The sequence below is a fragment of the Callorhinchus milii genome, unplaced genomic scaffold (assembly GCF_018977255.1).
Source record: "Callorhinchus milii isolate IMCB2004 unplaced genomic scaffold, IMCB_Cmil_1.0 Scaffold29, whole genome shotgun sequence".
Taxonomy (NCBI): Eukaryota; Metazoa; Chordata; class Chondrichthyes; order Chimaeriformes; family Callorhinchidae; genus Callorhinchus; species Callorhinchus milii.
In genome coordinates this window covers 3,928,617-3,946,891 of record NW_024704770.1, presented here as the reverse complement: position 1 = coordinate 3,946,891, position 18,275 = coordinate 3,928,617, and the positions used below count along the sequence as shown (strand labels likewise).

The window sequence follows — 18,275 nt, the reverse complement described above, 5'->3', positions numbered from 1 at the left end:
CCAGATAGAAACAGCGGCAAAGGAAAGTGGGATTAAGGCAGCTTTGATTCACGCTGAACGGCTGCTGAGACTGAAAGGATCGCTCTGAACAGAGACATGATGGTCTCAAAGGCCTTGCTCTATGCTGTGGTTCCAAGACAGGAATCCACATTTCATTTCAATAATGTTATAACCCGGATCTGGGAATCAGGAAGCTGTAGCTCAGTGGTTAGATCGCTCACCTCGCAAGTGAGAGGATGCGGGTTCGATAGGGAGAAACCTTAGGCAAGTTTGCTTACTCCACTCACACGCCTCTGTTTACCTAGCAGTCAGTAGGAACCCCACTTTTTAGTCGATTGGTGGATTGCTTTCCGGGGTAATAATCCTTTCAAAAAAATAATAATAATAATTTGGTCACTCAATTCACGACTGTTTGTGGGACTCTGCTGTGCGCAATTGGCTGCCTCCTTTCACCCACAAAATATACACTCGATTCACTTTGCAGTATATCCTGTGAAGCGCTGTGTCAAATGCAAGGATTATTATTTCCTGTCCTGTTAAAGAGGGAGGAATTATCTCACTTGTACAGCACAGCTGGTGTCAGGAAGTACAGCTGCCAAGACAGTAAATGGCTGCATTTTGTTGTAATATCTGTGTGTCTTTCAAACAAATACACAGACAAACCACTTTACAGTAAATCCTGTGAAGCGCTTTGAGACGATTTGACGACATAAATGGCGCTGTATCAGACACAAAATACAAAGGCAAGAATTATTATTTATTTGATACAATGAGTAATATCACAGGCACAGTGAAAAACCAGGAGTAAATATACTGAATAATACCATACACACAATGAGTAACAGGAAGCAGATATACCGAGTGGGTAACTGACACACTCAGGAATATCACAATGACACATTGGCCCTGGCCAACACAGCAGTCTGGGCACTGCTCTGCGTGAGGGGCACTATATCAATACGACGTTGTTGTTGGTGATAAACATTTCCCTCCAGTTAAAATCAGTCATTCATCTCACAGCTGTTTATGTGAGTTTGGTGTGTGCTGGATGGCAGCCGTGTTTTCCCAAAAAACAGTCACTACACTCGACAATCAATCTTCTGAAGCACTTTGAGACGTCCTCCTGACGTGAAAAGTTCTCAAATGCTAGAGTTAATAGTATTATCATTATTAATATTAGGATTATTACCTCAAATAATCGCACCTTTCACATCAGGAGGACGTCCCAAGTTATTTTGTTGTTGTTCCAAAGAGAGTGTATGTTTTGTGGGCAAATGCAGCAGCCAGTTCACGCACAGCGACGTCTCACAAAACAGCCACCAAGCGAACGACCAATTTTTATCTGGGAGACGGTTGGACAGGACATTGGGAGAAACTGCCGTCACACAACAAAATAATCCCTTAAGAAAAGGTTTGTGATAAACCAGGGAGCACGGAATTCCAACTAGATTTAGCCTGTGAGCCCTCTTTGCTTTAATAATAATGTGGTCGCTCAATCCACGACTGTTTGTGCGACGCTGCTGTATGTAATTGGCTGCTGCGTTTCGCCCACAAAATATAGTCAATTCACTTTACAGTGTATCCTGTGAAGCGCTTTGAGACGTCTCAAAGACGTGATAAGACGCTGTATCAAATGCCAGGATTATTATTAACAAAGTGCTTTTCACGTCAGGTGGGACGTCTCACAGGGACGGTTGTTATCAAGACTATAAAGCCCCAACTTGTACATCATCACCCACAACGTCTGAGGCTGGTTCTGAGTCAGTGACAGGTTCAAGAAATTGGAGCTGAACCTTTGTACATCAGGCCTGTGAAGCATCTCTTCCCCTCAGGGAGTCCAGCACAGAAGGTCAATGCACAGTCAAGTCCTGCGCTAATACACAATCAGCAATGGAGAAACTACTGCAGATAACTCTGAGCTCACACAGTCCGTGCTGACGCTGCAGTGTAGTGCTGGGGGAGCGCTGCATTGTCTAGATTCCGTCTTCAGATGAGACGCAGAGTGGAGATGTATAGAGAGTTGCACGTGTGTGAATGGATTTACTACTTTACTGAGAGGATCCTGAGCTAAGATGAGACATCTGTTTGGAGAGGGGAGGGGGAGGGAGGGGAGGGAGATTGGCTTATATCCATCAGGCTTTCCCACTGCACAGTTACGAACAGCGGGGAAGGAGGAGAACAGCCGCCGGAAAAGGAGAAGTGAGATCGGGGAACACAGAATAATCCTTACATCTGGTCCAGCGCCTTTCACATTAGGAGGACGTCCAAAGCGCACACAGGGTACTGCAGCAAAGTGTAGTGACTGTATATTTGTGGGCGAAACGTGGCAGCACAGCAGTGAACTCCAAACAGTCGTGGATTGAGTGTCATTTTTTTTTGAGGGATTTTCATCCCTGGAAAGCGATCCCCCAATCGACTAACAAGCGGATTATTACTTACTGTTAGGTAAACAGAGGCGTGTGTGTGTGTGGAGTAAGGATCTTGCCTAAGATTTTGGCCTGCCTGGGAATCCAAACCAGATCCTCTCGCTTGCCAGATTACACTCTCCGCTAACTCGGACTATCTCACAGCAATGTTTTCGTAATAATAATAATAATTTTGGGGCAGGTCGGACACATGCAGAAACCCATGTGTGTGTCAGCTTGGCTCAGTAACAGCACTCTCGTCTCTGAGTCAAAAGGTTGTGGGTTCAAGTCCCCATGTCAGGACTTGGAATCACATATTCTAAGTTGACACATATCATATATCTCACACACACACATATATATATTTATCAACAATAACAACTTGCATTTATATAGCTCCCTTCATGTGGGGTAGTGTCCTGGAGCGCTTCACAGTGGTGGAGTATCACACACATAACACAACGACAAAATTACATTTATAGAGCGCCTTTCACATCGGGAGGACATCCCAACACACATGTATATCACACACACATAACACACACACACACACGGCCTCACCCTGACACTAAGCCATGCCTCAAGGACACATTCCCTCACACCCTCAGGAGCTTTGCACGAGGTGAAGTCAGATGTAAAATCTCTCCAAACCCATTTCCTCTCGGCCTCCATTGTGTCGTTTCCTGTGATGGCAAACGTTTCCTCTCTTTATCCCTTGACAATCGTGGCCTGTATTCTGTGTGCCCAGCCTTACCATCCACAGTACCAGGGCCAAAGGCACCACATGAAAACACCATACAATGTCCTGCTGATGTTATGGCGATTATTGTCCCTTACAGTTCCTTACATTGGATACAACGCCTTTCATGTCAGGAGGAATGTCCCAAAACAATTCATAGGAAACACTGACTGTAAAGTGCAGCCATTGTGTGCTTTGTGAGTGAAACACGGCAGCCAATTTGCACACAGCCATGTGCCCGCTGACAGCCATGGAGTGAGTGACCCATTTTATTTGGGGGGATTGTTGGCCAGGACACAATGAGAGAGAGCGAATGCAGCGCTCTCCCAGCACTGCGCTGAGCGTTAGCTTAGACTATGTGATTCCAAGTCCTGGCGTGGGGGCTTGAACTGACAACCTCCTGACTCAGAGGCGAGAGTGGTACTACTGAGCCTGGCTGACACTTGATACCGTGATATTTTAAACCCTCATTACCTGCACTGTCATGTTTCCTATCAAAATTACACTTGCTCTTCCAACTCTGGTCTGAAGAATAATTATTCAGTTTGATATATCGCCTTTCACGGAGTGAAAGTGCCAGAGTCACTTCTCAAAGCGCTTCAAGGGGTTTTATTGTGGAGAGGAGTGACTGTGTGTTTTGTATACACACAGCTCCTTGGGACGTCCTCCCGATGTGAAAGGCGCTATACAAATGTAATCTTGTTGTTGTTGTTGTACGCCAACGCGGCAGCCAAAACCTGGGTCCTCTCCCTTGTTAGGCGAGTGCTCATGTGCAATGTGCTTCATGACTTCACAAGCACTTACACAAACAGACTGTTTGCTGGCGATGTGTTGTGTCTCAGTCAATGGGACAACACATTCAGCAAATGCATTTGTCCCAGTGCAACAAATTGGATATTGAGGTTCGATCACCAGGGGACTAAGGCAAGTGGCCAAATCCCAGGGAGATTGCGGTTGACACTTGTCAGTCACAGGAGCACAGCAGTGGGTTTTAGATGTGAAACGGCTTCAGATTGTGCCATTTGAATTCAACAACAACGTGTAATTAGACAGCATTCGGAACGCTTAACAGTGGCGGAGCCTGACACCGAACCGGGGAGAGGGGGGAAGAAGTGACCAAGGGCATAGTTGAAGAGAAAGGTCTTAAGGTGTGATCTGAAGATGGCAAAGATGCGTAGGGGTTGAGGCAGAATGGATGCAAAGGGGAACGTTCCACAGATTTCGCAAGCTGTCACAGTGAATTTGTCGGCATTTCTCCTCAAGGGAACAACCATAATAATAATAATAACTCTTCAGGAGGCCATTTCATAGTGCTTTACAGGATATACTGTGACGTGTGGTGCCTGTATATTGTAGGCAGCTATTGTACTTTTACAAAAAAAATTATTTCATTGTATTTCACTGGCTCCCCATCCCCCAGAGTTCAGATCCATGTCCAAGCCTTCAAAGCCCCCATGTTCTTGCCCTTCTACCTCTGTGACTTGCTGAACCTTCCCCAACCTGTCCGCTCCCCCGCTATCCCCTCTCTGATCCAAACTCTCAGATACCTCATTATCCAGCGCCTTGGGACGTCCTCCCGATTGACAAATGCTTCGAAACACTGCGAGAAGCCAGCCGTGCAATGCAGAAGAGTCTACATGATTGAAATCTCTACGAAGCCAGTCTAGATACTGAAAGATTTCTACAGCTTCGTATTTTAGAGGCATGACGCAGACAGTGCGTAAATTAGATCAGGAAAGCAACGGCTTTTGTGGTGAGGAGGGTGCGATATTTATGCAGAGTGAGCTATTGAAATGTAAAGCACTCTGAATTACTTGGGGGGGTGGGGGGGGGGGGGGCGCGTGTAGGGGGTGTTTCAAGCGCTGCATTAAATCCACATTTGATTTCCTTCTCTCCATCTCTCTCTCTCTGCATCTCCAAATCTGTTTCTCTGCCTCTGGCTCCTTGGCCCACCAAAGACTGTCAATTCACTTTACAGTGATTAATTAATTAAATAATCACTGAATCTAAGGCTGTTTGTGGGACGCTGCTGTGCCCAACTGGCTGCCGCATTTCGCCCACAAAAATACAGTCAATTCATTGTACAGTATATTCTGTGAAGCGCTTTGAGACGTCTCGACCACGTGATAAGGCACAGTATCAAATGCAAGGATTATTATTATTACCCTGCGGCGCACCCCCTACTAAAACATTTTAATAAAATAAAGAAATACGCAGCACAAACACCCACATTGCGTCACTGCTCTCTCTATCGCCTTTGCCTATCTGACATTTTGGAGAACGAGAAAAAACGGGGGAGGAGGTGAAAAAAATCTTTCAGAGCAGATTTTGACATGTGGCCCGGAGTTTGGGCACATTGTTACTGACAGAAAGAGAGCGAGAGAGAGAGCGAACGGTATAGGTAGAGAACAGAGAGAATAGGAGACGCTAAGACATGGACAGAGAGATGGGCAGAGAGAAGGTAAAATTAATGCAGGAAGATTAATATTTTCAACCCGTGGCGCTACTCAAAAAGAGAAGGGAGTTTCTCTCTCCCAGTATCCTGGCCCACCCTCCCCAATAAAAAGCACGACTCCTTGGTGCAAATTGGCCTAGAAAAATACACAGCCACTACAAGAAAATCCTGTGAAGCGCTTTCAGACAATCTTCCACCGTGAAAAGCACTACATCAAATGAAAGGATTATTGTTATTGCCCGTTGCTACCTTCAGTCATAATTACTTTGTCTCTTAAATCAGATTGAGGTCCCTGCGCAGAGAGGTGCAGCTCTCTGTACGACTGCCTGTTCATGATCTTGAGAAGCTATGATGAGCATAATAATAATAAAAATATTAGCCAGCCTTTGACATTTCACCTGAGGAGGACTTCTCAAGGCCCTTCACAGGGTACAGATGCGGAGCTCATAGCAATAAGTTCTCCCCAATACTGCAATACAGCATTAGCCTTGACTACATGGTTCCTCCTTATCTGGGGCATTATTGGCTAGGACACTAGGAAAAAGTGTGCAGCCTTGTTTTCACAATGGCAAATTTTCTCTCCACCCCCCCCCCACCGCCCACACACACAACACTCTTGCTCCTGCCATTGCGTACACTCACTCATTTTTGCAACGGTGAACAGGAATCAGATTGGCAGAGAGGTGGATTGCACAAAACAATGCAAATACAGGGAGAACAAAGAGGGATGATGGATGCAGCTCAAATATCGGCTTGGCTCAGTCGGTAGCGCTCTCGCCTTGAAGTCAGAAGATTGTGCGTTCAAACCCCCCACATCAGGATAATAATAATAATCCAGTGCCTTATTGTATCATTGAAACGTCTCAAAGAGCTTCACAGGACATACTGTAAATTGAATTGATTGTGTGTTTTGTGGACGAAAATTTATATTATTTTGTCCTGAGAGTTTATTGCACTTCCATCAAAAGGTGTAAAAAAAATCCCCTTTTCATTGGAAGATAGTTGTAGGATAGGAAAGTCTAGTATGCTAAATTTCTGAGCTAGATTCCTGAGCCAGTTAGGTCCGCAGTATTCCAGGGCACTCACTGCTGATGACAGCGTAGCCCATCGTGACTTATGGACAGGACCTGGACGGGAAGACCAGTCACTAGGCCCAGGGAGTCATCCCACTCAGGTTCTGTTAACTCAGCTCTTAACGGAAGGTCCTAACTTGACAAGCAGCGAGAAGACTGCCAGATTGCACTCTCAATGGGAAAACTATAGGTTTTAGCTGGTCAAACTCTAGCAGTTACCTCCTACCCAATTCTCCAAGTCATGACTCTTGACAACATATGCCTAATACTCATACAATAATTCTTACATTTGATATAGCGCCTTTCATGTCGGGAGGATATCTCAAAACGCTTCACAGGATAATAATAATAATAATCCTTGCATTTGATATAGCGCTTTTCACGTCTTCTAGACGTCTCAAAGCATTTCACAGAATAGACTGTAAAGTGAATTGACTGTACATTTGTGGGCGAACGCGGCAGCCAATTGCGCACAGTCCCACAACCAGTCGTGGATTGAAATGACCAATTCATTATTGTTTTGTTTTGGAGGGATGATTATTAGGCTCTGTGTGGAGTAAGGAAATTTGCCCAAGGTTTCACCCTGACCTGCCGGGAATCGAACTCGGGTCTCTCACTTCCAAAGCGAGTGCTCTAACCACTGAGCTACAGGACTCAACATATACTGTAAAATGCAGCATCTGTGTGTTTTGTGGGTGAAACTCGGCAACCAATTTGCGCGTGAAAACTTGATAAGCAGCATTGCTTTTTGGAGAGAGTACACATTCCATTCCAACACACAGAATGTCCATTTGTAGGTGGGATGTGGGGAACGCTCAGTCTGGGTTTGGAGACTCTTTAGCAATAGTGATGGGTTTCCATGGGTGTCAGATACCCGGCTGACCAACAAAACTAGTATTTACATCGCTGTCCAAGGAGCTGAAAAGGGAGGCAGAGTCCATTTCTGGCATTACAATGATACTAATCCTTACATTGGTTACAGCTCCTTATCACTCAAAGCGCTTCACAGGGTATACTCTAACGTGTAGTGACTGTATTTTGCAGGAGACCGAGGCAATGCCACAACATTCCCACAAACAGCTATGAAGTGAGCAACCGATTTTATCTGAGTGATTGTCGGCCAGGACACCAGGAGAGAGACAGAGAGAAACTACCTTTACTTGACTTTTCCACTAGCGTGATGGAATCTAGAACATCCACCCGAACAGGGCGCAGATGAGGACTGAGGTTTAAAGTCTCATCCAAAGGACAGGCACCTTTGACAATGCCGTGCTCCCCCCAACACACACATATATATACAATACTCACAAATGCACAAGCGTGCATAAAAGCACAAATGCATGCACACCCACAAACACACACACACGTACAAACCCACACACATGCACAATCACACACAAACACATTCAAGGTCACACCCAATTGATTGACGTGGCCTAAGTCTCCCTACTAAATTCTCTTTATTTAGACAATGTAGGGGTTTGAACCCACAACCTTCTGACTCAAGAGGCGAGATGCTACCCACTGAGCCAGTGACACAAAATGCAGTTACTAGTGATTTAGCCACATCAATTGCTCAGGCCATGGAGTGAAACATCACCCCCAACTCTGGGTGTGGTGACTGTAGGGGAGTATTTGGGGGGAGGTGGTTGATGGAGAGATTATGCCAGCGGGGGGAGGGGGGGGAGGAATTGAGGTGGTCAGTTTGGAATTAGCTAAAGCATTGGCTACCATTGGCTGAAGCAGAGGAAGAGAGCGAGAGAGCAAGAGAAGGAAGGAATCACACCCCAATTCCTCGGAAGGAGTGAGGGGAATTTTAGTGTATGTGTGTAAACAGGAATACAAAGAAACATCGCAGTCCCCCCCTCGCCCCAGCCTGACACAAAGGGTACACCCTGGATTGGATCTGCATTCCTTAATATTGCATAAAGACATGGAGGAAAATGGACTGAACATGCAATTGTACATAAACATACATTTACACACATAGAGACTCACAAATACATACACACACACACATAAAATACCCTCACACACAACCATACACACAAATTGTACACACTCAGAAAATACTCGCACAGAAAATACACACATAGAAAATATAATCTCGCTCTCACACACACATACAGAGAAAAAATATACTCAACACACAGAAACTACACACACGCAGAAAATATACTCACACAAAAAATATATACACCCAGAAAAAACACAAAAAATTCACACACAATATTCACACACTCACAAAAATATACCCACACAGCCACACACATACAACAAACAGAGAGAAACACACACACACAGAATGAACACCCACACAAACACAGAAAATATATACCCAGAAAATACACACACATACAGAATGCAGCATTGCACACAGTGCACCAATGACAAATGCAGTTTTTTTTTTAAAAAATCATATAAACCTAGAAGGAATAAAGGACACAGCGAGGAGGAGGAGGAAATGGGAAAATGGCCATGGTGTGATGTGCTGGCGTCTGTCTGCAGAGGCGAACCGCAAAGCAACGATCACAGTGTAACTACGCATATCTACAGCTTATATAAAGTGTGTGCGTGAGTGTGTGTGAGTATCAGTCAATTAAAAGGACGCATTATCAACGTTAACAAAAATGCTACTTTGCTTTTGCTGCATGAGCAGCTCTGTGTATGTGTTAGTTTGTGTGTTATCACTTACACTAATGCACACACACTAACATACACATAAAAGATGTAATCGATTGAAAATATGACGCCTCTAACCTTGCGAACGATGCACTTTTTCCTGTTGTTGTCCACCTGTGTTTTTTCCTTTCTGCAAGGAATTTTGACTATATATATATATATAGCTGCAGTCTCCCATTTCCTGCTCATTTTATGTCTGTCTGCACACAGTATTCTCAGACATGATGTACTAGGGTTTTATAGTGCTGCCATAGGCATCATCACTGAGAATACTGTGTGTGTGCCTCACTCAGTCTCTCGTTCGCTAGCTAGTGTATAATAATAATATTAATCCTTGCATTTGATATAGCGCCTTATCACGTCTTTGAGATGATGTCTCAAAGCGCTTCACAGAATATACTGTAAAGTGAATTGAACAAAGTGAATTGACTGTATAATTTGTGGACGAAACACAGCAGCCAATTCCGCACAGCAGTGTCCCACAAACAGCAGTGGATTGAGTGACCAAATTATTATTATTATTTAGCGCTCTCATTAACATCCATGTGCGCATTGAATGCACTGTCGAATTTTAACTTCAAGTCTTTATGGGGTCAGATATTAGGCAAATGGTTATTTTCCCACATTTCCCCCACACACACCCTATTCGCAATCTTTCACTCACGTGAAATGCACAGATTTGCAATGTGCTAAAAGCTGCAATAATATACTGTGCTTTAGAGAGAGGGGGAGAGAGGGTGAGAGGGGATAGTTTTCAGGAATAATCACAAAAAACCTTGCACCCCCCATCCCAAAAACACACAACCTTTCTCCCCCCTCCCTCATACACACACACGCGCACACACACACACATATATATATTGCAACAACCGCAGGTCATAGCTTTGATATGATTTGTTGCATTTGCACAAAATATGTGTTGCAAGGTATTTGTTATTGGCTACAGCAATGGGGGAGAGACTGAGGGAGAGAAACAGAAGGAGGGATGGAGGGAGAGAGATAGGAGAGATGAAGGCGATGGAGGGAAAGAGATGATGCAGATAGATGGGGAGAGAGATGGAGGAGAGAGGTAGAGGGAGAAAGGTGGAGGGGAAAAAAGAGAGAGGGGGAGGAGGAGAGAAGGAGAGGAATGGTGGGAGAAAGGGGATGCTTGGATGGTGGATGGATGGACCGACGGACCCTCAACAATAATGGGGGTGTGGATGGGAGAGGTGAGAGAGGGGGGGAGAGAGGGAGAGAGAAGGATGGGAGACAGAGAGAGAGAGAGAAGAAAAGGAGCGAATGAGAAATCAGGGTTTGAAATCCCTCAATTCTTGTGTTCCACCATCTCCCCAGGTTACAATTCACTCTGAATTGCATTTCTCTCTTTGTCTCTCTCTCTCTCCCCCTGACTCTCTTGCTCTCTCTCTTGCTGACTCTGTTTCTCTCCATGTCGCTCTCTCTGTCTGTCTGTTTCTCTTGCAGAACCATTCTCAAGAGCAACCTCTCATTTTATGAATTGGATATTGCAATATTCACCTGTCGTGAAATGAATAATAATAATCCTAGCATTTGACACAGCGCCTTATCACATCTTCAAGATGTCTCAAAGCGCTTCACAAGATATACTATAAATGGTATTGACTGTATATTTTGTTGGTGAAATTCATATTGGAGATTGGATTCAAAATCGCAAAAGCAGCCAGAAATAATGTGAAGATTTATTTATTGTGTGTGTCTGTCTGTCTGTGCGGGGGTGGAGGTGGGGGGGGTGGGGTGGATTGACCATAGGAAGGGAGAGAACCTCAAATTGGAGACTATCCTTCTCCCCACCCCCATTCTATCCCTCCATCCTTCATCCCCCCCAGTCCCTGGGTACCCGTTCCCCATTTGCGGGATGGGATTTTTTGCGGGGGGAGGAGAGAGCTGATCATGTCTGTGTGTGTGATTGGGGGGAGGGCGGAATATGTCTTTTTTGCGTTCAGGGAATTTCGAGGAGGAGAGAGTGATGGGGAGAAAGAGAGAGAAAGGAGAGAGGAGAGAGGGGTGGGAAGAGAAAGATAGAGGCGACAGATAGAGGAGGAAGGAGATGGGGAGAAAGAGAGACAGGGAGAAAGAGGGAGGGGGGAGGAGAGTAAGGGGGAGAGGGGGGGAGAGGGATGGAGAGAGAAAGAGATAGAGGGGAGAGAGAGCAGGGGTTTAATTGCATGAAAGATGAAATCGGCCAGAATTGTGCGGTGCAGAAATGTGCGCGGGTCCGTCCCAGTGAGCAGTTTGCGTGGGTGACAGAATGGGTGGGGGGGGGGGACAGAGGAAGGGGGAGAGGAAGGAGAGGAGAGGTGAGAGGAGGAAGGAGTGAGAGAGGGACGAAGAGAAAGGAGAGCGAGATGGAGGGGAGTCAGGCTTTGCGGGAGAATTGGGGCTATGGTATTTGCGGTATTTTGCGCACCTTGGACAGATCTCTCTCTCTCTCTCTCTCTCACACACCACACACACAGAGAAGGAATGAAGACGCTGGTGACTTACTTACCTGGGTGTTTGAGGTCTGTCCAGGCTGTGAGCCGCCTCACCATCACCTCTTTGGGGGGTAAAAACACAGCAATTTCCCTCTGTGAAGCCGCTCGAATCCCTTTCAAACCATCTGCAATGATGTCAAGCCAATAGGTACAGCAATATTCAATCCAAGGTCGCTTTTCTTTTCCTTCCAAATCAGATCTCGATGGCTTCTCTCTCTGTCTGTCTGTTTCTCTTTTATCTCACTCTTCCCTCTCTGCCTCTGCAAAAACAAAATAACCATATATATATGTATATATCTATACATAAAAAAAGTCCTCAGATCAGTCTCCCAATCTGATCTCAATTTTCCAGGCGATTCGACACACAAATCCCCCCACAAAAAAAACATAGATGCTGTGGTTATTTTGTTCCTTGTTCAATCCCTGATGTCAAGGTTGCATCCTTTCCTGGAGCCGTGAGCTTTAATCCACGGGGTTTTTGTGAATAACACAAGCGTTTGCCTCGACGTGTCGCTTTGCAGGAGAGAGAATGAATGTGTGTGAGAGAGAGAGAGAGAGAGAGAGAAGGAAGAGAGAGAGAGAGAGAGGAAGGAAGGGAGGAAGGAAGGGGGGGAGAGAGAGAGAGGGGGAGGGAGGGAGGGAGGAGGGGAAGGAAAGGGAGAGGAGAGAAAAGGATGGAAATGGAGACAGAGGGAGATCTCAGCCTCTCAGCACTCCCTCCCGGTCAGTCCCCGTCCCTCTCGCGGTGGGAAGCGGCTGTGGCCGAGTGCGGATACACGGGGTTTGCCGGCACACGCTGGGGAGACACAAAGCCCGGGGTGGACTTTCCTGGCAGGAATGCTGTCCCCTCAGCACTGAGAGATTCACTCAGCGTCGGCTGTTTGTGGGGCGTCGCTGTGTCAAATTGACTGCCACCTTTCGCACCCTCACAAAACACACAGTCATTACACTTCAACAACAACTTGCATTTATATAGCGCTCCTCATGCAGGATAGCGTCCCAGAGCGCTTAGACGTGACAGTATATCCCTTCGCGTCCTATAGCATAGTGCTGAGAGCTCTTGTCTCACAAACGAGAGAACCTCGGTTCGATTCCCGGACGGGACAAAACTTTAGGTTAGTTTCCTTATTCCACGCACACGAGCAGTAAGTAGGAACCTGATTGTTAGTCGATTGGCGGTTCGCTTTCAAGGGATAATAATCACTCCAAAAAAATACTAAAAATGTGGTCACTTAATCCACGACTGTTTTGGGACACTGCTGTGCACAATTGGTTGCCACGTTTCACCCATAGAATACAGTCAATCCACTTTACTATATTCTGTAAAGAGCTTTGAGATATCTCAATGTGATAAGGTTCTATATCAGATGCAAGGATTATCATAATTGTTATTATAATTTGCATGGCAAGATACAAATCAAGGTGGTGTTAAGTTGCAAGCAGTTTATTAGCAATGCTATGGAGGGGGAGATATTGTATGAATACAGTGGAATATTGTATGATTAAAAGAATCAGGTGGTTATAGGTGAGAAAGGGAGAGAGAGAAATGTAGGAGAAACATTGGCAAAGAGAGAGAAAGAGGGGGAAAGAGAGAGGGAGAAGAAAATTATAGATTGAGAACAAAAGCCACTGCGAATGTAATCAGTACAAACAGCAATTAGTGAATTAAGGCAACAGCAGTAAATCAAGTGGTGAGTACAGAAGTGCGAAGAAAATAGCCTCAAAATTATTTGCACTATAGATTGTCAGTGAGACCCCAGATGGACACTATCTGATTTAATAAGAGATTCTGTAATTACATCTACTCATTTTGGTAGATTTTTATAACTTGACTTTGTTGGGATTCAGCCAGGTGGGTGTCTGATGCGTACGGAAACCCATCACCGTTGCTTAAGAGTCTCCAAACCAAACTGAGAATTCCACATGTGTATGTGCATGTCCATCTAAGTTTGGAGATTTCCCTGTCTATAATTTAATAATAATAATTCTTGCATTTGATAAAGCATCTTAATGCGGTTTCGAGACGTCTCAGCAGTGTCCCACAAACAGCCATGGACACTTTATTTTGTTTGTTTGTTTGGAAGGGATTATTTCCCCTGGAAAGCAATCTAACAACTAACGACCTGGTTACTACTTACTTACTTACTGCTTAGTAAACAGAGGCGTGTGGAATAAGGAAACTTGCCTAAGGTTTTGCCCTGACCAGGACTTGAACCCGAGTCCAGTCGCTTGTGAGGTGAGTCCTCTAATGCTATGGGACTCTACCCATATCTAGAATGGAATGTAAGGATGCACTCTGCTGAGCTAAATCCAGTGAATGCCAGGGGCAGGTTGGCGAGAGGCAAGGCTTAAGGGTCCTACTGGAGTCTAACCAACTAAAAGCACACAGCTTGCCATTGGTATCACTGTCAGGCAAGCTTTCCCGCTGCTTGTCCAGCTAGGCCCACCCTACCCATTAAGGCTTTGGCTTGGAGGGTTAACAGGAGCTGAGTGGGATAATTCCCTGCCCCCGGTGACTGGTCTGCCCTTCCAGGACCAATGCCATGACTCGCATTGATGTGTTTTGCCCACAAAATATAGTCAATTCACTTTGCAGTATATCACGTGAAGCGCTTTTAGACATTTGGAAGATGTGATTAGGTGCTATATCAAATGCAAGGATTAATATTATTATAAATAACGTCACAGGATCTTTAACGTCCATCTGATGGGCACCGATGGGCAAAGCTCATTTTCCCCATTTCACGCTCCACCCCCCACCCAAAGCACTGTGTTGGAATGTCATCTTGAGTTTCAAATCCTGATGTGGGGGCTTGAACCCACAACCTTCTGACTCGGAGGGGAGAGTGCTGGCGACTGAGCTAAGGCTGACACACAGTGTTATGAGGGTTTTGAGAAATAATATTTCTGCTGTGAAATGCCAAGCACGTCTGGTCTACCATGACTTGCATTGATGCATGAGTCTCATTATAGTCTCACTCAGAGCCTGCGACTTGCTCCTTCCTCACTGTGGGGCTGGGAGCCACAACTCAGCCCACATTCCCTCTCTCACCTCCTGCCCAGGGCTCCTGGCCCAATACATATATCACTGCCTCTCATGGCATTTCATACAACAACAACAGCAGCAGCAACATATTACATTTACACAGAGCCTTTCATGTCGGGAGGACATCACAACAACAACTTGCATTTATATGACGCCCTTCACGTGGAGTAGCATCTTGGAACGCTTGACTGTGGCAGAGTCTGACCCAAGAATCTGGACTATAACCCTAACCCTAACCCCAAGTTTGCACCCAAGCTAGTGGTTGGGATCAGAGGGGGTGGAGGGCAGGGAAGGTGGGAGGATGACTGAAGACTCATCAAAGCGGAGGGGCTTTAGACCGGCCTTAAAGGAGGTAACGGAGGGAGCGGGTGGAGGGGATTAGGAGGGTGGTTCCAGAGGGTGGGGGCAGAAAAGCTGAAGACCCGACTGCTGATAGTGGAGCGGGCTGGGCGGGGGACATGGGGCAGACACCCATCTGACCACAAATAATCCCTTTGGAATCCTGCCTCCACCCCTTTTCATGTATCTTTAAATCCCCGTCTTAAATCCTACCTCTTCAACTGCATCTATATTCCTGCCCCTCTCCCTTAGCTTAGTGTCCAGCCTCAGCAATGTTAACCGCTCTGAGATGCTAGCCTGGATGAAAAGAAGCTGCAAGTTATAATAATAATAATCCTTGCATCTCAAGACGTCTCAAAGCGCTTCACAGAATATACTGTAAATAATAATAATAATAACAATCCTTGCATTTGATATAGCGCTTTTCACGTCTTCGAGACGTCCCAAAGCGCTTCACAGAATATACTGTAAAGTGAATTGACTGTATATTTATGGGCGAACACGGCAGCCAATTGCGCACAGCAATGTCCCACAAACAGTCGTGGATTGAAGTGACCAATTTATTATTTTTTTAAGGGATTTTGTTTTGTCATATAAATCTGTCTGGAGTCTTAGCAGCTTGTATGAGATCTCAGACCACCATTCCTGTCCAAACCCACGGCCAGATATTTTCCCCCTCACATTAACTCGATAGTGGGGATAGATTTCCTGATTTGATCTCCCCCACCCCATCCATCAAAGCACCTCTCCATGCCAGGCTAACTCTACCTAACATCCTATTTTCCCTGATAAAACAGAACCACTCGCCTATTGCCAGAGTGTAAGTGTTTAGATGGGATATGGCAATGTGGAGCCCTGGCCTGATCTGCTGAGTCTCAGCCTGGATGGAGTCTGGATCCTTTGACTGATAAATAGGACAGCAGATTGAGGTCACAGCTTGAGGCTTGAGCCCCATCCAATTGGCAGCGTCCAAGGCGACAAGCTATTCCATTCACCAAAGCCAGCGTTACATGGACAGCTTTACACGGAGGCTAAACGGTGGTCAGACAAAGCAGCCTTTTGTTGTCTTGAATGTTTGTAGCCAATATTGCCAACGTTTGGCTACAGTTAGCATCGCTTCTAGAGTCAGAAACCAACGTGCAGAGTTGCAGCTTATATTGAATGCTAACTCCACACCACCCCCCCCCCCCCACCCCCGTTGGCGATCTCTACTCTAACCCCATTCCCTGCTCTCCCCCCATTGTGTTGGTGCTGGTACTCGCTCCCCCACTGCAGCCAACAATTCCCCAAATAAAATTGGTCGCTCTCTTCATGGCTGTTTGCAGGACATTCTGTGTGCAATTGGCTTATGTGTTTCACAGATAAATACGCAGTCACTACACTTTACAGTAAATCCTGTGAAGTGGTTGGGGTTGATATAAATGGCACTTTACCGAATGTAAGGATTATCATTAAATCTTACTTAACCTCAGTAAAACGTATGAGAAATGGTTATTAATGCGACATTGTTACAGCCATTTTCAGGTCCTGTGGTTTAATTTTGCTCATTATTCCTCAGATTTTAAGCATGTTCCTTACACAAAGCACAAGGCAGGGCTCATTGACAAGCTAATGGCGCCTAGCCTTGATACTACAGATTATTTACTACCAAATAGAAATAAAAAAGATAGTGGTTTTTTTCCTGACTGGTCACATTCTCTACACTGTTTTACTCCTGTCCGGGCATCTTATTTATATGATCACCTTTGAACCGAGGTGAAATGGTGAGCAACTATTTCAGTCCACGGTTGATTTGAGGACAGACGGGCATGAATTTAACATTATAACAGGAGTGAAGAGAAGTTAAAAATAATCCTTGCATTTGATATAGCGCTTATCAGGTCGCTGAGACTTCTCAAAGCGCTTCACACCATATCCCGTAAGGTGAATTGAATTGACTGTATATTTTGTGGGCGAAACGTGGCAGCCAATTGCGCACAGCAATGTCCCACAAACAGTCATGGATTGAGTGACTCCTTTTTTTTTTAAAAGGGATTATTAGCCCCGGAAAGCTATCCGCCAGTCGACTAACAACCAGGTTCCTATTTACCTGCTGGGTAAACAGAGGCATGCGCATAGAGAAAGGAAACTTGCCTAAGGTTTTGCCCTGCTGGGAATCAAACCCGGGTCTGCTTTCTTGGGATGCAAGAGTACTAACCACTAAGCTGCAGAACTCTACAAGTTAGAAAGAAGTTTCCCCTCTCTCTCTCCCTCCCAGAGGTTTGTCAGAAGAACGACTGATTTGCCAGGAGTGATTGCTGAGTAGAGTGGAGTCGTTGGGGATTTGGAAAGGGAATTAGTTAAACACATGTGGAGGAAGAAAATCAGAGGAGAGAGAGAAAGAGCAGGGAATTAGGATTACTATAGACATCTTCATTGAAGGGGTAACACCTGACAGCAAATACAATGGGCGAATGGTCTCCTGCAGTGGCTACCTCCCAACAGTTTTCTAATCCATTTAGTGCTTTAAGAACCCTTGAATGATCAGCCTGTGATGATGATAATAATAATAATAATAATCCTTGCGTTTCATATAGTAATTTAACACTTTGCTGAGACTTCTGAAAGTGCTTCACAGGATATACCGGTAAAGAGAAACTCCTGGGGAGGGCTAAACCTTAGTCAAGTTTCCTTACTGCTCACACATGCCTCTGTTTATCTATCAGTAAGTAGGAACCCGGCTGTTAATCAATTGGTGGATAGCTAATAATAAATGATAAATTTAGTCACTCAATCCCCGACTGTTTGTGGGACACTGCTGTGCACAAATGGCTGCCGCGTTTTGCCCACAAAATATTTACTTTACAGTATACCCTGTGAAGCGCTTCGAGATGTCTCAACAACGTGATAAGATGACCATAAACCAACCTCCACCCCCACCCACAATCTCCAGCCGCCCCCTGTCCCACCCTGTCATTTTACTCTCGTTGCCTATGACATGATCAGCCCGGGGGGATAAAAGAATTAACATTGATCTGAGAAGCAGAGCCAAACTCCAGAAA

At 45.3% G+C, this 18,275-nt stretch overlaps 1 protein-coding gene and 1 non-coding gene across 2 annotated transcripts in view; both read right to left on the bottom strand.

Annotated features, from left to right (window-relative positions):
* The window catches only part of LOC103189094 (adhesion G protein-coupled receptor L1), an 87,375-nt gene extending 75,337 nt beyond the window's left edge, over positions 1-12,038 (bottom strand). The window contains exon 1 of the mRNA XM_042344686.1: positions 11,864-12,038. The gene's annotated coding sequence lies outside the window, so the exon portion shown is untranslated. The remainder of the gene's footprint in view (positions 1-11,863) is intronic.
* Positions 7,256-7,329, bottom strand: trnap-ugg. The gene has a single exon. It is a non-coding gene; the product is annotated as a tRNA-Pro (tRNA).
* Positions 12,039-18,275: the final 6,237 nt, after the last annotated feature.